Genomic DNA, 17,969 nt, shown 5'->3' on the forward strand with positions numbered 1-17,969 from the left:
AAACAAGGGAAGGAATGAAAAATAGCGAGAGAAAAAGACCCCAATACTCACTGCTTGATTAGGAAAACAGAAAACTTTGAAGAGGGGTCTACTCACTGAAAAACATCCAAAGGGAGTGTGTCACAACATGGAGTCATAATAGGAATCAGTACAGCAAGCTGGCCAGCAAAAAAAGAAAGAAAAACAACCCCCATTCGGGGCCCAAAATGTTGCTGGCTCTGAAGCTGGGGTCCTGCTGTCTCTGATTCCAGGGACAGGGGGTGGACAGATGCAGAATCCATGGCACAGATTCTGGGAGGTTTACAAGCAATCTCATTTATTAAACAAAGGGCTGAGGTATTTATGTGTATACTATTTGGAAGGGGGCTCTTCTTCCAGCATCCGTGGTGTTTCTTGGTTGGTTCTGGGCTGCATGTCATCATCTTTTGGGCTGGAGATTATGGGTCAGGTTCTGCTGGCCAGAGTGCTCTCTGTGCATGTCACAGCTCTTTGCTGAAGGTGTGGTCCAGTGCTTTTGGCCTTATCCATCTTCATCTACAACCCTGAGCTCTTATAGTGTTGCCAGTCCATCTTTCATGTGATGCCTGATCCTCAGAAAGTGAGGTATTTATGCTCCCTTTGTGCTTGAGAATTTTGCAGTCTCTTATTCTTTTCACCATGACAAGTTGTGGGTCACTGTGTTAATTAGCATCTACTGAAAATAGAATTTTCTTCAGTGAGGTTTGAGAGGAGCATACATCTCTGGGTATAATGCTAAGTTAAGTAATCCCATTTAGCAGAATGATGGTAAATGGTTCTCCCCTAGAGTCTATAACCTGTCTAGCCACAGATTCTTATTCTGTGTCTGGTGTCTGAGTTTCACTTTTCTGTTGTGGGAGTTAAATACAGCCATAAAGTAAGTGGTTGTTTCCTCCCAAGGTATTTATTTTATTACTGTACAAGTCAGCATGTCTTTCTAGGTCCATCATTTCAGCTCTCAGGGTTCATATCTGGGTATAAGTTAGTTTTTCTTTTTTCTCCTGTGGTAGCTTGTATAGGAGCATCTAGTACTATGACAGGCAGCCAGTAGGAATGAATTTCCAGGAATATACTAGCCGTATTTTGCTGTATTCTTTCATACAAGTAAATGGTGACTTCAGAAATAGCATCTTATCATTAATATCTACCATATAATAAAGAGCATGGAAGGAACCTGTAATGTTTTGTTTGTTTATGGGAACCCAGAGGCTAACAGCTCCAAAAGAGATAATCCATTCCTGGCAATGGATTTTTATCAGTTAGCCTTGGGGTCTAGTACAGGAATTGTTTCCTTGTTTTGTGCTAAATCCACTTTAATTATAATATATGTATATATGTGTGTATATATGAATATCTTTAACAGTTGTAGATTTTCATGTCTATTGAATAAAATATTGCTTCTCATTTTCTCTTGTTTCATGTAGAAATTAATCTCTTTGTAAAATCAAACAACTACTGTATACTAATATGATTAGTAGAGAAGTGATTGAAATACTTTCATAATCAAATTTCAATAATGTTTCATTTATAACTAGCTATGGCTATATATAAAACCATAACAATGTCATTAAAATATATTTCAAGATTGCTGCTATTTAGATATTATAGTTGTGAATGCCAGTGTGATAAGTAAATGTACAAGTAAGAGAAGTTAGCTCAAAATTATTATAATGTGAAATAAATTCTTTTTTCGAATCATTCATAAACAGAGATGACATTTTGCTAATTGAAGTCGTAAGAAATGATAAGTTCATGGTTGTATTATGCACAGCAGATTTCTAATAATTGCTCTGAAAGTGGTGCAGAATAAATGGCATAGATTACATTGTTTACAATAATACATATAAAACCACTGGCAATGAACTGTAAATGAATTTTAGAATGTTAGCTGTTCTTCTTTCTATAGCATGTATGTCTGTATTCATGTAATTATGTAAGTACACTCATATTTGGGTAGGTATATGTCAGGGGGATTATATGTGCCATGCAGCAAATCTTTAAATATTGATATATCTGAATAGCAATATTTTTTAAATTTATTTTTCTTTATTTTATACATTGACAAAAAACTTAAAATTGTAATATGGACAGCTGGAGTGCTAAGAGATTAAGAAAAATAGTGGATTTTACATAAATGAGCCTTACATTTTTTTCTTTCTTACATAAACATTTGTCTTTATAACTGGAAAAAAATCAGAAAAATCATGAAAATTGTAGTCAAACTCTTCGAAAACACTTGTTTTATTATTTCTGTTCTATTACAAATACCTCGCCAGCTTGCTCTTAGGGATATAGTGGATTATCAGTAATTTGTTAATTAATATCAGTGAATTTTGTTTCTGTTTAGCAATTAAACATTAAATTTAAATTTTACAGTTAGTACCAAATGTTAATTAATTTGGCTATATATATATATATATATGGACACACAAATATGGTACATATATATGGTGCATATATATGGAGACAAACACACACACGCACACACACACGCACACACACACATACACACACTCTCACACACACACATATACACACACACACACTGAGACTGAGGAATGTTGAAAATTACTGCATTTATAAGATGCCTTGAGGTTCTATGTTGTCTCACACAAAAGGCTAATTTTGAAGCATTACTAGCTTACTTGCATTTGAAAATGACATTTGTCTCTTCTCACTGTATTAGTTACCTTCATCTTGCTATGATAAAATATCCAACAAAGGCCAATTAAGAAAGGAAGATTTTGTATTTAGTTACAGTTAGATGGTGCAGTGTATCCTGAGAGGGAAAGCATGACCGCAGGTGCACAAGGCAGCTTTATCATTGCTTCTACAGCCCAGGGGAGAAGAGGGGAAGGTACTTGTCTTCATCTCAGTTAAGCTCAGTCTGCTGTTTTTATATTATCTGGAGTCCAATGTACATAGAATGGTGCCATTCCCATTGAGTGTTCCTTTCCCTTTAATATAATGAATTTATTAATATAAATTAAATAAATGTAATGTTAATATACTTTAATATCTGGAAAGTCCCTTGCAGATATGCCCAGAGGTTTCTCTTGTAGGTGACTATAGATCCTTCCAAGTGGACAGCATTAACTAATTGATTCTCCACAAAAAGTACAATTTCTGTTAGTACCAAATGTTAATTAATTTTATACCTTTTGGTACTTGAAATGTTCACACAAATTCCTTGAGAATCATGTGCACAATGACACAGTACACTGCCCTGTTATGCAGCCACAATCCACAAACTAAGCCTATGAAGATTTGGAAGCCAGCTTACTCTTTACCCTTTACACAGACATGCGTAATTCTTTTTATTGTGATCTCACCTCCTACTCCCTTTACATGTATTTGCTACAGTAAGAAACTATGGTTGTGGCCATGCTTAATAATTTTGTTAGTTATACTTATTATCTAAAATTTCAACTTTGAGAATCTTCTTTCAAATGACTACCAACAGAAGGAATCTGAGGCGTCAGAGAGAAGAGAGTCTTTCTGAACATACCCCCAGAGACTTAATTCAACTATGTTCCAACTTCTGATTTTTGACATTTCACAGAATTTGCCACAAGCCCTATATACCAAGCTTTGAAAATAGGAGTTTTTGAAGTATATTATATATTCAACTTGGAGCAAAGCAAGGTGATGAATAGATGTCAAAAGATTACCACCTTTAAAAACACATAATTTATAACCTAATCATAAAAATATACCTTGAAAATACCTCAAGGATGATCGAAACTATATACAGCACAAGGTCAAAAGAATAATAGTGCATACTGGCTTAGGTACTAGGGCAGAATTTGTAACAATTCATGTTATGCTAGTTTTATTTGAATAAGAGTCATGTCATCATGGAGGATTCTCATCTTGCAGAATAAATCCTTGGAGGACTAACAACATAGAAATGGGTCATATGTCATGCTAAATAACGTTACAGATGTCATGCACAAAACTGTGTGACTGAAGGTAAAAACAGTGGGCACTAAAGAAGTTAGAGACTTCATGAACAACAACCACAAACTATATGCTAAGTAGAGCCATTAGGAACCCATGGAAACAACACAACATCTATGCCATGTGATTTATAGTCAGCAAGACTGTGAGAGTTAGACAAACCAGACCCTTTGAAGAGCACATTGAGTTCCAAGAGTACACCAAATGACAGTGAAAGAGCTTGAGGGTTTAATGCTGGTCCAGCTTTTGCTTATCTTTTGTAAAGTGAATGCTTAATCACCAGTACGGATTGGAAATGCATGACATGCTTTTCTTTTTGTGTGATTCCCTGCTAAATTTTTCCATCAGTTTCAGATAATACTTTTTAGTTAGAATTGTTAAGTGTGGGTGTATGTGGGAGAATGGCTGGCTGTAGCTTTCATTAAGGAGTTGAAAGACACCATTGGTGGCCAGGGAAAATTTGTTGTTTGAAAGTAAACGTCCCTCTTCAAAGAACTTATCCCTAGTTAGTAGTAAATTTTGAGAGGTGACAGATACAGGTGTTGAGGCCTTTTCACAGAAAGCTGGTCTTTGGGAAAACTTTGTTCGGATGAGCTCTTCATTCATAATGCTTTGTCTCCTCAAGGGGGAAGAAGCAGCACACTAAGAAGTATAAGAGTTTACAGCCCTAGAACCCAGGTAAAGGGAATATTTCCATTTCCATTGTACCTCTCAATCACTTGACACAGAAATCCAAGACTAGCTGATACAGTCAGTCTGCAGTTAATTATCATGTATTTTTATCATATTGTCTTATTTAGGAATAGATGCAACATCCAAAATCCCTATTTGAAATGGATTTAATTATTCTGAAACTTCTGTACAAAAATGTAGATTTTCACAAAAGAAAGAGATTCTGTTTCCCTTGTATTTTTGTTTATATTATGGACTTCAACAATTATAAAATTTATGCTATACATACTGTGGCTTTTCAAGTCTTTATTCTTACTCCTTTTCTCTCTCTGTCTGGGGTTTCTTAAGAAATTAGAAGGATAATTGTAACCTTGTCTTTATGATACCTTTTCCCAAGTAAGAACATTTTGAAAATTAAATAATAAGCTAGAGGTCATCTACTATATATAAATAAGTAAGTAAATAAAAAAATAAACAAAACACCACTAACAATACAACTAGAAAGGAGAGTTACCTGCATTTATCATTTCCTCTGAATTGAAAGATTCCAGTGAAGAAGGATCAGGGTGGTTCATAAGCACAGGATAGATATTTCAAAGGCCCTTAAGCAAGGCCCTCCTAAAAGTGAAATGGGGAGCAAACAGGTATTGATGAGGAGCCCGCTCTCTGTTGAAGCTGACTGACACAACTTTCACGGGGTGTATCCATCCCTGGCTAAGGCTTCCCGTGATTCAGCTACCTTTGAATCACCTCTGCTCTCATTATACCTCTGTATGCTTCTGCGGGTAACCACAGAAACACAACGATTCACCAACGATACTTGGATAGAATAATGTCCTGGTTTCATCATTGGTGTACTATCTGGAGTGAACAGATATTTGCCGTAGTCTACCTAAGGAACTAATAATAAACATAACCGTGTCCAAGTAGTTTCTATAATTATAAGGGATATAAGGGTTAGAATCAAACAATTAGAATTAAGGAGCAGAAAACTTACTCCTTTGGGAACATTCAGAAAACAAGGAATTGGTGAATGAATAAATAAAAAGAAGCAATCAATATACAAATACTATTTATAGCACATTGTTTAGAAGTAAACATTCTTTATTAATATTGGCTTTTCTTTATCTAGACATGAAAATTATTTTAGAAAGAATTATTTTGAATCATTGAACAATTTACCAGCTAAAACTAATTCACATTGTTATACTATATTTACTTTAAAGTACTAAACTTTGTTCTTTGATATGAATCTTGTCGACAATTTGTTAGTTACTCATAACTATAAAAATTACTTTTTCTGTTAATTTATAGATATTAAAAAGCTAATATGAGCCGGGCGGTGGTGGCACACGCTTTTAATCCCAGCACTCGGGAGGCAGAGGCAGGCGGATCTCTGTGAGTTCGAGGCCAGCCTGGACTACCAAGCGAGTTCCAGGAAAGGCACAAAGCTACACATAGAAACCCTGTCTCAAAAAACCAAAAAAAAAAGAAAAAGCTAATATGTTTATTACTTTTCAAGAGGGGTTAATTTTTATTAATTTTTATTTTTTTAATTTTAATTTTTATTTTTTCCAGAGCTGAGGACCAAACCCAGGGCCTTGCGCTTGCTGGGCAAGTGCTCTACCACTGAGCTAAATACCCAACCCTAATTTTTATATACGCTGAATAATATAGCATATGCAGTGGGAGTGTATAACAGCCTTTATATTAAATGTAAAATCTGGATATATTACTTTATAATTAGAAGAAACAATACTTCTCTGAAAGGGACACATGGATAATTGTGCTAAATATTCTGAGTATTTATATTTGATATCCAGGTAAATCTCACAATATGATAGATATATACAATCAACAAAGGTAATTATTTAGTTATATTTTGTGAGGTTCAGGTTTCAATGTTATATCATGATTATAAAATGAATGACATTAATTAAGACAGTTTATTTTTAAATTCTGTCCCATGCTTATAATTTCATATTTGAGAATTTTGGTGATTATATAATGAAGCCATTAATAATGCATCTAACTGATAATAAATTCAACCTTTTACTCTCTAAGAATATCTCAGTTTTTGACATTCATCAATACTTAAGATGATTTAAATCAGAACATGCAAATTTTGGCATTATGATTAGTGTTTTTTTTTCTCTCGAATTCTAAAGAATATATAGCTACATGATAGATTCTTCAGATATTAAAAAATATATATTAAGATATTATGCATGTGATAATCTAGTGTGTCATTTAGAGTAGAAAATCTATAATATATCAATATAATTTTAGCTTATCTTTTCTAGCTCAAAGCATAATACTAAGGACTACTGTTTAAATTAATAATTGGAGATACAGATTGAGTGTTTATTCCTGTGCATAAAAAACATCATGATTTGCATAATTTTGTGATTTACATAATCAATTTAAATGCTTTAAGTAAGAATTATATCATATTTATATTTATAATGGCATATTAATATTGACAAACACTAAATCAAATATGTTAATTTTTCTTTAAGAATATTTTGTGTGTGATATGTTGTTTAATTATTCAAAATATAGTCATTGGTGAATATTTGTGACAGGGTAAGAAAAAATAGTAAATCATAAACTAGCTTAGACAAGATGGCAATAAATATGTTGATTTGAGGCTGTTTTAACATGTAACATTTACTAGACTCTCTTTCCTAGTAGTCAAATAATATAAAGAAATTTGAATATGTTTTAATGTTGTATTGTTAATACCAACATTCTATGGAAAACTATTTTTAAGCATATAAGTGATATGTAAATCCATAGTACTTGTAAATATAATATGGAGACATTTTTCATAGCTTTACTCAACTATAATTGTTGTATGAGAATATTTTTACATGCCATGAATGTAATTTAGTTGGTTGGAATTAACACATTAATTAAAAATATCATCACCAGAATCAACATAATACATTCATTTATAACCTTTTAAAGCTTCCCTACAAAATTTGTAGCAAAAACAGTTAATTTGAACTATACTCTCAATAGAATATTGTATTTATAACACAGTATTGTTAATTCTCAGTATCATCAATACACAGTAGATTTCTACCAAATTGTTCAGCAATGGTATGTTAAAATTTGTACCCATTTAACAGAGACTCACATTGTTTTCTGTCTATCCATTGGTAGTCACCACTGTAAGCTCTGCTTTTATGGATACGAATGTTGCATTTGTCCGTTTGTTACTGCATTATTTATCTTACTACAGTGTCCTCTAGGTTTCTTTATGCTCTGCATATGCCACAATTTCTGTCTTTTTTAAACAATAAATAATATGCTATTGCATGTAAATATTTTTTGTATTTTTTCATCTGTTACTTTGCAGTTAGCTGTTTCTCTAGCTTGGCTGTTTTGACTAATGCTCCAAATGAAATGGAGTGTCTGTAGCTCTTTGAGAGTATGACTTCAATTTCATTGTATATACCCAAGGGAATAAATGTCAGATAATATTTTTAATTTTAAAGGAATTATTTTAATAATGATCATAGCACCTGAAGTATTTTATATTTTCAACAACCATAAAAAGCGGTCCAATTTCACAATATCTTTACCTGTATTCACTATTTTTTTCTGCCATTTTTAGTGTGTGTGTATGTGTCTCTCTGTTTGCAAATGTATGGCTATTTGTTCATATGCACATATGTGACTCTGTTATGAAGATTGGTGGACAGCCTCAGGTGTTTTCCTCAATGCCTCTTGCCTTGTCTTTTAGACAGTCTCTACCAGGAATCTGAGGGTCATCTATTAAGCTAGGATGTCTGGACTGGGTGCTTTAGAAATCTTCCTGTCTCCACCTACCCAGGACTGGGATTATATCATGCATCTATATGTACAGATCTGTACATAAAAATTTCAAGACAAAACCAGATTTAAACAAACCTATCCACAAATCCAGCCCTACAGAAAGCACTAGGAGGAAAACTCTAACCAGAGAATCATCAGTTCATACTTCAAAAATCTGTACTTCAACAAAATTGGAAAATCTAAAAGAAATGGACAATTTTCTGTATAGGTACCACATACTAAAGTTAAATCAACACCAGAAAAACTATTTAAGTACACCAATAACCCCTAAGGAAATAGAATCAGTCACTAAAAGTCTCCCAACCAAAAAAGCCCAGGACCAGATGGTTTCAGTGCAGAATTCTACCAGATTTTCAAAGAAGAGCTAATTCCAATACTCTTCAAATTGTTCCACACAATAGAAACAGAGAGAACATTACCAAACTTCTGTTATGAGGCTACAATTACCCTGATACCTAAACCACACAAAGATACAACAAAGAAAGAGAATTACAGACCAATCTCCCTCATGGACATTGTTGCAAAAATACTCAATAAATACTGGCAAACTGAATCCAAGAACACATCAAAGAAATATTCACCATGACCAAGTAGGCTTCATCCAGAAATGCAAGAATGGTTCAACATACAAAAATTAGTTCAGTTTCTGTAGGCTAGCTACTCCTGGACATGCTGCCTACCATAAAAGTAATTTGTTTATCCACTGGGAAAAACTCACTTAGAGAAAACTATATATTCATTTGCAAGTGATTATCAATTGTAGATAGTTTCAGGTGAGGCATGGAGGTGTGTGTTCATTTCTCCATTCGATCCCAGAACTCACCCTGATGCAGACCCCATGCCCACCCTGGGAACTCTGGCTTGGGCTCTGAGTTCATCTATGTGTCCTTCCTGTTGTGTTTAAAAAGTCTTATTTCCATGGTGTCCAATATCCCCTCCGACCCTAGCACTTTTTCTTCCTCTTCTTCTGCAGAGTTCCCTCAGCCCTTAAAGGTGGGATTTAAGAGAAAATACTGTTATTGTTGAAAATGCCTATACAACTCACTGAAGATGGAGAAGTCCAGCTGGTACCTACCTAGAGCCATTACTTCTACTTTTTTTTCTTGGCACCAGAAGGTTCTTGGTGTGATACCAAAGGAGAAACATAAACATCAACCCAGCTGCAAATACATGAGATATTTCAGGGATCTAGTGTAAAACCAAATACTACTGTTCGACTAAGAGCACATAGCAATAAAAAGACTAATGACATTTGCTGTTCTCATTGTGCCTTGTTCAGAAATCATCCGTGAAACTTCCTCATGCAGCAGATGGGAACAAGGACAGAGACTCATAGTCAATAACCAGAGAGTGAGAGACCTTGGAACATTCTGCTAAATGTGTGTGTGTGTGTGTGTGTGTGTGTGTGTGTGGTGTGTATGTGTGTGTGTGTGTGTGTGTGTGTGTGTGTTTAACATTGTCTTTAGTATTGAGAACTTTATATATGCATAAAATGAAATATTATAATACATAGTCGCATTTTCAATCCTCCATTCCCCTACCCCATAATTGTCATCCCATCTCATGTTTATTTTTCTTTTCTTAAACCAGTGACAAAAGTTAGACTTTCCCATATGTGCATCGGTATGAAGTCATCCATCAGAGCTCAGGAAATCTACCTGTTGCCACATCTCCCCAAAAATGATGATTTTCTCAATACCTCCAGCAGCTATCTACTGTAAAATTTTGCAGTGTAAAATTTTGTAACAAAGGGATTGGAGATTTTATCCCACATCCATGTCAGAATTTTGACTGGCTTGATCTTGTGTGGGTGTTGTATAGGTAACTTTAGCTGTTGTGTGATATTTGATTGTCATAACCATGTCAGGTCAAGAAGAAATCATTTCTCATTACTCTTCATCCTCCATCGCTCATGTTTTCTCTGCCTCTTCTGAAAAGTTCCTTGAGCCTTGGTGATGATAATGGGTTGTCATGGTAATTCAAGAAAAATAATCGGGTACCTTTTATAGTTTATAATTCTTTATATAATGTGCATATTCACCCTTATAAAATGCATGTTCCCTTGATTTCATATTTACTCTTATTTGGTATGAACTTTGATATCATTCTTATTATCCTTCAAAGTTTTATTCTCTTTTAAAATTCAAACTATTTCCCAATAACACAAGTTTTTGAAAAGAAAAAAAACATAGCTATTAACAGGATAGAAACTTAAAATTAGTGTTCAAAACCTTCCAACAGGGCCAGAAAGATGCCTCCATAGGAACAGACATTAGACACTGTCAAGAAGCCTGACAAACATATCTCAATTGCTACTACACACGTGAAGGTGGAGGGAAAAAACCAACTAGACACAGTTGTTCCCTGACCTAAAGACACTCACTGTATCATCTGCCCTCCCCACATACATCATACACACATGCAATAGAAATGCTAGAACAGGAAAGAGTCACTGTTAGATTCTATTAAACATTAAAAAAAATAACATATATCATACCCCAAATCTTCCAAAAAACAGTGAAAATAGAAGGACATTATCTTCTTTTAAAATATTATGCTGCAACTATGCAGGGTTAATGCAGTCATAGAATGTGAAGGAGAAATTATAACTGCATGCATGATCCCTAACTACATTCTAAGTATTTGTCCTTATACCCAAAAATAAGTGTAGTCCTCTCACTCATCAAGGAAACTTCTCTCCATAAAAATGGAAATTATTACAGAAAACCACAGTCAATAAAAACGCAGAGTTGTAGAGCCCAGTCACATTGAATACATCTACAAAACAGTTCCCCCACCTAAACCTCGGGAAAGATTGTGAAAAGGGAGCAGAAAATTGTTAAAGGAAGAAGATCACGAAGTTTGCTGTGAGAATGTCTCCTAAGAATGTCAGAAGTACACAAAGTCTCACCAACAGAACTACCTAAACATGAGTTGAAAAAAGAATGTAGCAATAGACATGCTGAAGTGGAAGAGATAAATCCCAGGAGGCCTCAACTATAAGTAAAGAGTTACAGGCAAATAAGGCATCTGAAAGTAGGAGAAATAGTCTTCCTCACAGAAGAGCACAGCAATCGAAGCCCAATGAACAATGGCCAGACCTGAAAATATATGTATTTGTAACATCATAATGACAGAGCAAGTTGTGTTTCTGAATTTTATATATATATATATATGAGAGGAAAAAACAGAGAGACTATGAGGGAAGGAGAGAGAGAAAGAGAGAATTAATGAGAAGACAGGCCATACATTTGAAAGAGAGAAAGGAGGGGTATATGGGGAGACTTGCAGGGAGGAAAGGGATAGAAAAATGATGTAATTATATATAATCTTAGAAAATAAAAGATATAATGAAAAGATGACACAAACATCTCTGCCTCAACAATGGTAAATTGAATTCAACATTACATTAAAAACAACATACAGCATAGCAAATTAGATTCTAAGTCTTAAATTAAGAACAGTTCCACATATGAAAATTAGTTCACAGGACAAAGTTTTTTTAACAGTATTTATTCATACAATATGTTCTGAATACAGTTTCCCCTCTTCCAAATCCTCTCAGTCCTGCCTGCTTGCCCATCCGCTGAAAGATGCACCCTTTCCCTACTCATTAGAATACAAATGGGTACCAAAATAAATTAATAAATATATATGGTAATATAAAATAAAAATAAACAAAACAGAATAATACAAAATAAACAAATAAACAGAAGAAAATAGCCAAAGAGCAACCATATTAAGCATATAGACACAAAGACAGGCAAGTTTACACACACAGAATTCCCATAACACAAAACTGGAAACCATAATGTATGACAACTTTTTTAAAAAGCAAACATTAAATGCAGGGAAATGATCTTACAAAATTCCACAATTACCTCATAAACTATAGTAGCCTATATTTAGAAACCATTTGTAAGAACATAATTAAGGCCTTAGATTGAAAGTCAGCACATTCCAAGTCTAAATAATTATTAATGATAACTGAGTCATTACATGTGAAAAAATGTAATAACTAGTAAGAAAAGAGATACTTTATATTTGACTGGAGATTAGAAAAGTACAAATCAATTAACAATATATTCTGAAGTGTATTATTATATTTGTATAAATGTTTCTGGAAAACTGATATTGAAAAAAAAATATCTGTAATGCCGCCCCCCCCCAAAAAAAATTAAAATCCTTAATCATTGGATTTGTCATATAGGTATAATATAGTTTGATAGTTAAATTTACTAGTATGCTTCTCTGGGTTAATAAATTACCAGATGGTTGATATAACATTATTTCAAAGTTTGTTTGTCAGATGGTTTTCGGAAACAATTAGCTTTTGAATTAACAGTCTGAGTAAAAAATCATCTACTGCCTCATCCACACTCATGGTAGAAGTGAAAGTCAGGGAAGCAATGCTGGACTCTACCTACCAATTTATACTGGAGCACTGTCTTCTGATGCTGGGTATGGGAGAACCTGCCTCCCCGATCTTTAGATTTGGCTTGGATTCATTACTCCATATGAATCCCTGGTTCTGCTGTGTCTGAATCTCATAGCACTTCACTTCCATTATCACAGTTAGTTTCTACAGTACATCTATCACTTCTATTATGTCTATTTATCTCATTTATCTATTTGCCTGTCTGTTTGTACAGCTACTTAGTGATCTATGCTTCTACCTATACCTGAATTTATTTCTTTATATAAGCATGATAACTGCTACACATATATTGATAAAAAAGCACGGGAATATTTGTTAGCAATTGGTTTATTTATCTATCTTTGGGTACCAAACTAGGGGAGAATGTTCTTTTTAAGTGTAACCATGTAAAAACCAGAAAATATTTGTGGTACCATGTAAAAATTGATTATAATTCAAAAGTTTTGATTATATAATTCAAGTTAACTCAGAACAGTTTTAAGACTAGGAAATAAAAAACTAAGATGATGAAAAAAAACATGTAAATAGGAAAAATCAGGATAATAAAACCAAACTGTAACAACAAAAATAGTAATTAAATAAATGTTATTATCTTATCCAAAAATATTTATATAACATTGAGTCAGGAAAATATGCTTAATACATTTTTTTATAATTTCACATAGAAATTCATTGAGATAAGTCATAATTTCAAGAATGAAACTGTCTAAAAATATAAAATAATATCTATAATATATATATATATATATATATATATATATATATATATTTCTTAGGGTAATTGAATTCAACCAAAATTTGTGACAAAATTTTGTTTAGAAAAATCCTTTTGATATGTTGAAAATCTCAAGTAATTCATAAGTTAGTTCTTAAAGGGATATTAGAGAATAATTTGTGGAATAGAAACTGAGGCACATAGACTGAGGGGCTGGCTCTAAGGGTAAGTACTTACTGTGCAGGGATGAGGACTTTAGTTTAAACAACCATTGCCACTTACACAGCAGCTTAAGGACACATCTGTGGCTGTAACCCTAGCACTGTGGGGAGCAGAGACTGAAGGATTGTTAGTGTTTGCTGCCAACCAGTGCAGCGCCAGGTACTACGAGACATTTTTGACCCATGGTAATAAGGCAGGCAGACAGTCCTCCTATTTTACACACACACCACACACACACACACACACACACACACACACACGTATTTGCCTCATGTACCCACACATATACAAGTGTATATAGCATACTTATACACACATACACACACACACCTGTTATATATTCCTAATATGCAAGCTGTACTACAATTGTAGCATAACTGAAAGTGTAACATTCTTTCTGGATAACAGAAAACAAATATTTTTTCAAGGCAACAATGTTTCAATGATATTTGGGTAAATTTTGTAAAACCATGAAAAGTCCATTATGAATAGGAAAACTACAGGTCAATTCAGTCTAAATTTGGAAGAAAAGAGCCCTAAAAGTGTTGTTGCTGATTTGCAGCCCCTATATGTATTTGCTTCAGGACTGAACATGTGTTGTAACATGTGAAATCAGCATACTTTTGGTAAGAAATAAAGTAATGGGATTCAAATAAACATTTCAACAGATTCAGAAAACCCATGTTTGTTTCTAAATCATAAAATATCTTTTATGATTTAAAACAGTGCATGGCATATTCTACATGGAAGATAATTTCTCAATGCATTAGTGTTGAAGGAGACATCATGATATTTCCTCACTTTATTCACTAGTGACTTGTTCAATGTCTGCTCATATTAAATCAGTACAATATTACCTCATAAAAAATGTAGGCACGTCATACTTTCTCAAAGAAATTAGGAGGAAAATAAATAAAACACAATGCTATGGGTGGAATAACCCACAATTAAGGGGAAAGAAATATACAATAAAGCAAAATTATTAGACAGAAAAATATACCAGGACAGAACATCAAGACAATCCTTACATCCACTGACATGGAAAAGCTAGGTCCACATGCAGAGAACTGTCCTCATCCTTTATAAATGAAACGCCTACCCTGGTAAACTCTCAGGATGGCCCCCTGCTCACAGCCTTGCCAGCATCATAGCTGAAGTCTGGCAAGAATATTGCTGCAGTTCCTCACTTCCCTGTTTTACTTCTTTAGTGTAATTCAATCCCACGTTTTCAATTGTGCCTCACCGTGAGGTTCACATTTTTCTCTCTACTTCCTCTTTAGTCCTTCCAGTGTCACAACTGCAGTAGCTGTTCTCTTATCACTGAATTCCCATTTTTAAACCATTTTCTAAGTACTTTACACACTGAAGAGAAATGTATAAATCTGTGAAGAAACCGTTTGCTCTCCCCATTTCCTATTTATTTATTTTTTTGAGACTTCACACAATATTTAAATTTTTTACTTTACCCTTTTTTAAACATAGTTAACACCTCATATACTATAGCTCTTTGGGAAATATTAAACCATACAAGCTTCTGCAAAGGCCTGGTGCTCTTGCTGACTTGATCACGAACTCTCTTCCATGGATGCTATATGACTGTGCAATTTCACACCTCTCCTCAAAGTTTGCTGTGGTGGCATGTCTTCTTCAAATGTTCTTTCATCGTGTTTTGCTTTCTCCAAAGCCCATGTGGCCCTCTCAGTTATTATGTGTTTTAGATGTTTTACTGTTTATTTGTATGTCCTTACAATATAAGCTCTTGGAAAGCAAAGAAAGGTGCTTATATTTTCTTTTATCCTATTTACTGTCTCAGAGATGGAAGGTTGGTTCAACATATCAAAGTCTATCAATGTAATATATCATATAAACAAACTGAAAGAAAAAAAAACATGATCATTTCATTAGATGCTGAAAAGGCCTTTGACAAAATCTAATACTCCTTCATGATAAAGGTCTTGGAGAGAACAAGAATACAGGGAACATACCTAAACATAATAAAGGCAATTTACAGCAAGCTGACAGCCAACATCAAAGTAAATGGAAAGAAACTCAAAGTGATTCTACTAAAACCAGGAACAAGACAAGGCTGTCCACTCTCCCCATACTTATTCAATATAGTATTTGAAGTTCTAGCTAGAGCAATAAGACAACAAAAGGAGATCAAGGTGATACAAATTGGAAAGGAAGAAATCAAACTTTCATTACTTGCAGACAATATGATATTATACACAAGTGACCCCAAAAAATTCTACCAGGGAAAGCCTACAGCTGATAAACACCTTCAGCAGTGTGGCAGGATATAAGATTAACTAAAAAAAAATTAGTAGCCTTCCTATATACAAATGAAAATGGGCAGAGAAAGAAATCAGAAAATCACCCTTTACAATAGCCACAAATAATATTAAATACCTTGGGGTAACTCTAACTAAGTGAAGGACCTGTATGACAAGAACTTTAAGTCCCTGAAGAAAGAACTTGAAGAAGATATCAGAAAATGGAAAGATCTCCCATGCTCATGGATAGGTAGGATTAACAGAGTAAAAATGGAAATCTTACCAAAAGCAATCTACAATTCAGTGCAATCCTCATCAAAATACCAACACAATTCTTCACAGACATGGAAAGAACAATACTCAACTTTATATGGAAAAACAAAAAAAACAGGATAGCCAAAGAATCCTGTAAAATAAAACAACCTCTGGGGGAATCACGATTCCTGACTTCAAGCTCTACTATAGTGCTACAGTAATAAAACCAGCTTGGTACTGACATAAAAACTGACATGTGGACCAATGGAATCGAACTGAAGAGCCTGACATTAATCTGCACATGTATGAACACCTAATTTTTGACAAAGAAGCAAAAACTGTACAATGGAAAAAAGAAAATATCTTCAACAAATGGTGCTGCCATAACTGGATGTCAATATGTAGAAGATTATAAACTATTTTTTATGACAGTAATACTTTTGTTTTGACAATCAAATTGATACTACAATAATATTTCTTCAAATTTATATAAATTTTCAAGATCTGTGCAAATAATGTTCACATTTTCTTTACTTGATACTTTATATATTCAATTATAATTTTACTCACAAATGAAAAATTTTAGATGATAATGTTAAGATTTAACTAGTAATTTGTTATTAAATTAATGAATAACCACATAAAGTATAACCACATAAGTGGATATTGTAATATCTCATTTACAATGATCAGCATGGCATGATAGCCTAAGGTTGCAGTAGTGGGATGCATTCTTTGACTATAACCAAAAGCTCTCTAATTGGACTTAAGACCTTAAGACACACCCAACAATAGGGAAATCATGGTTGGTACTGGTAACCATGGTAACTCAGGGTTATTGACGTCATGGACATTGGAGGGGAACCTACAATTGCCACTTTAACTGAATTATCCCCAATTACATTAGAAGTATTATAATCACAGATAAGTATACTTTTCACTCTTCATCCAGGAAATTCTTCATTGCAACAGAGATTATTACAGAAGTGACAACCAATAAAAAATCAGAATTGCAAAGCCTAATCCAAAAGGATCCATCCATGTAACAACTCTCGTAACTAAGGCACAGAGAACATCATAGAAAGAGGGTTGGGGCAGTGATGGTTTGTAAGATACAGAGGATCAGCAGGATTGCTGTGAGATTGTTCTCCTAGTATTGCAGGAAACTGTAGTCATAAAGTTTCATCAACATGAGTGATTGAACATGAACTGAACAAGAACAAAGAGCAATAGAAATGCTAAAGCAGAGAGGAAAAGCCCAGAAGGCCTCAGATACACTCAGAGAAATACAAACAATGAAGAAATGCTAAGAACTTGGAACTGTGGAAAGTGTCTTCCCTAAGGAAGAGCATAGCAATTGTTTATCCAATACCAAATATATAGCCCTGAAAAATAAATAAAATAATATTATACTGGATCGATCCATTTGTCTGCAAACCGTATGATGTCATTGTTTTTCTCTGCTGAGTAGTATTCCATTGTGTATATGTGCCACAATTTATTTATCCATTCTTCAGTTGAAGGGCATCTAGGTTGTTTCCAGGTTTTGGCTATTACAAACAATGCTGATATG

This window comes from Peromyscus maniculatus, chromosome 11, assembly GCF_049852395.1.
Source record: "Peromyscus maniculatus bairdii isolate BWxNUB_F1_BW_parent chromosome 11, HU_Pman_BW_mat_3.1, whole genome shotgun sequence".
Taxonomy (NCBI): domain Eukaryota; kingdom Metazoa; phylum Chordata; class Mammalia; order Rodentia; family Cricetidae; genus Peromyscus; species Peromyscus maniculatus.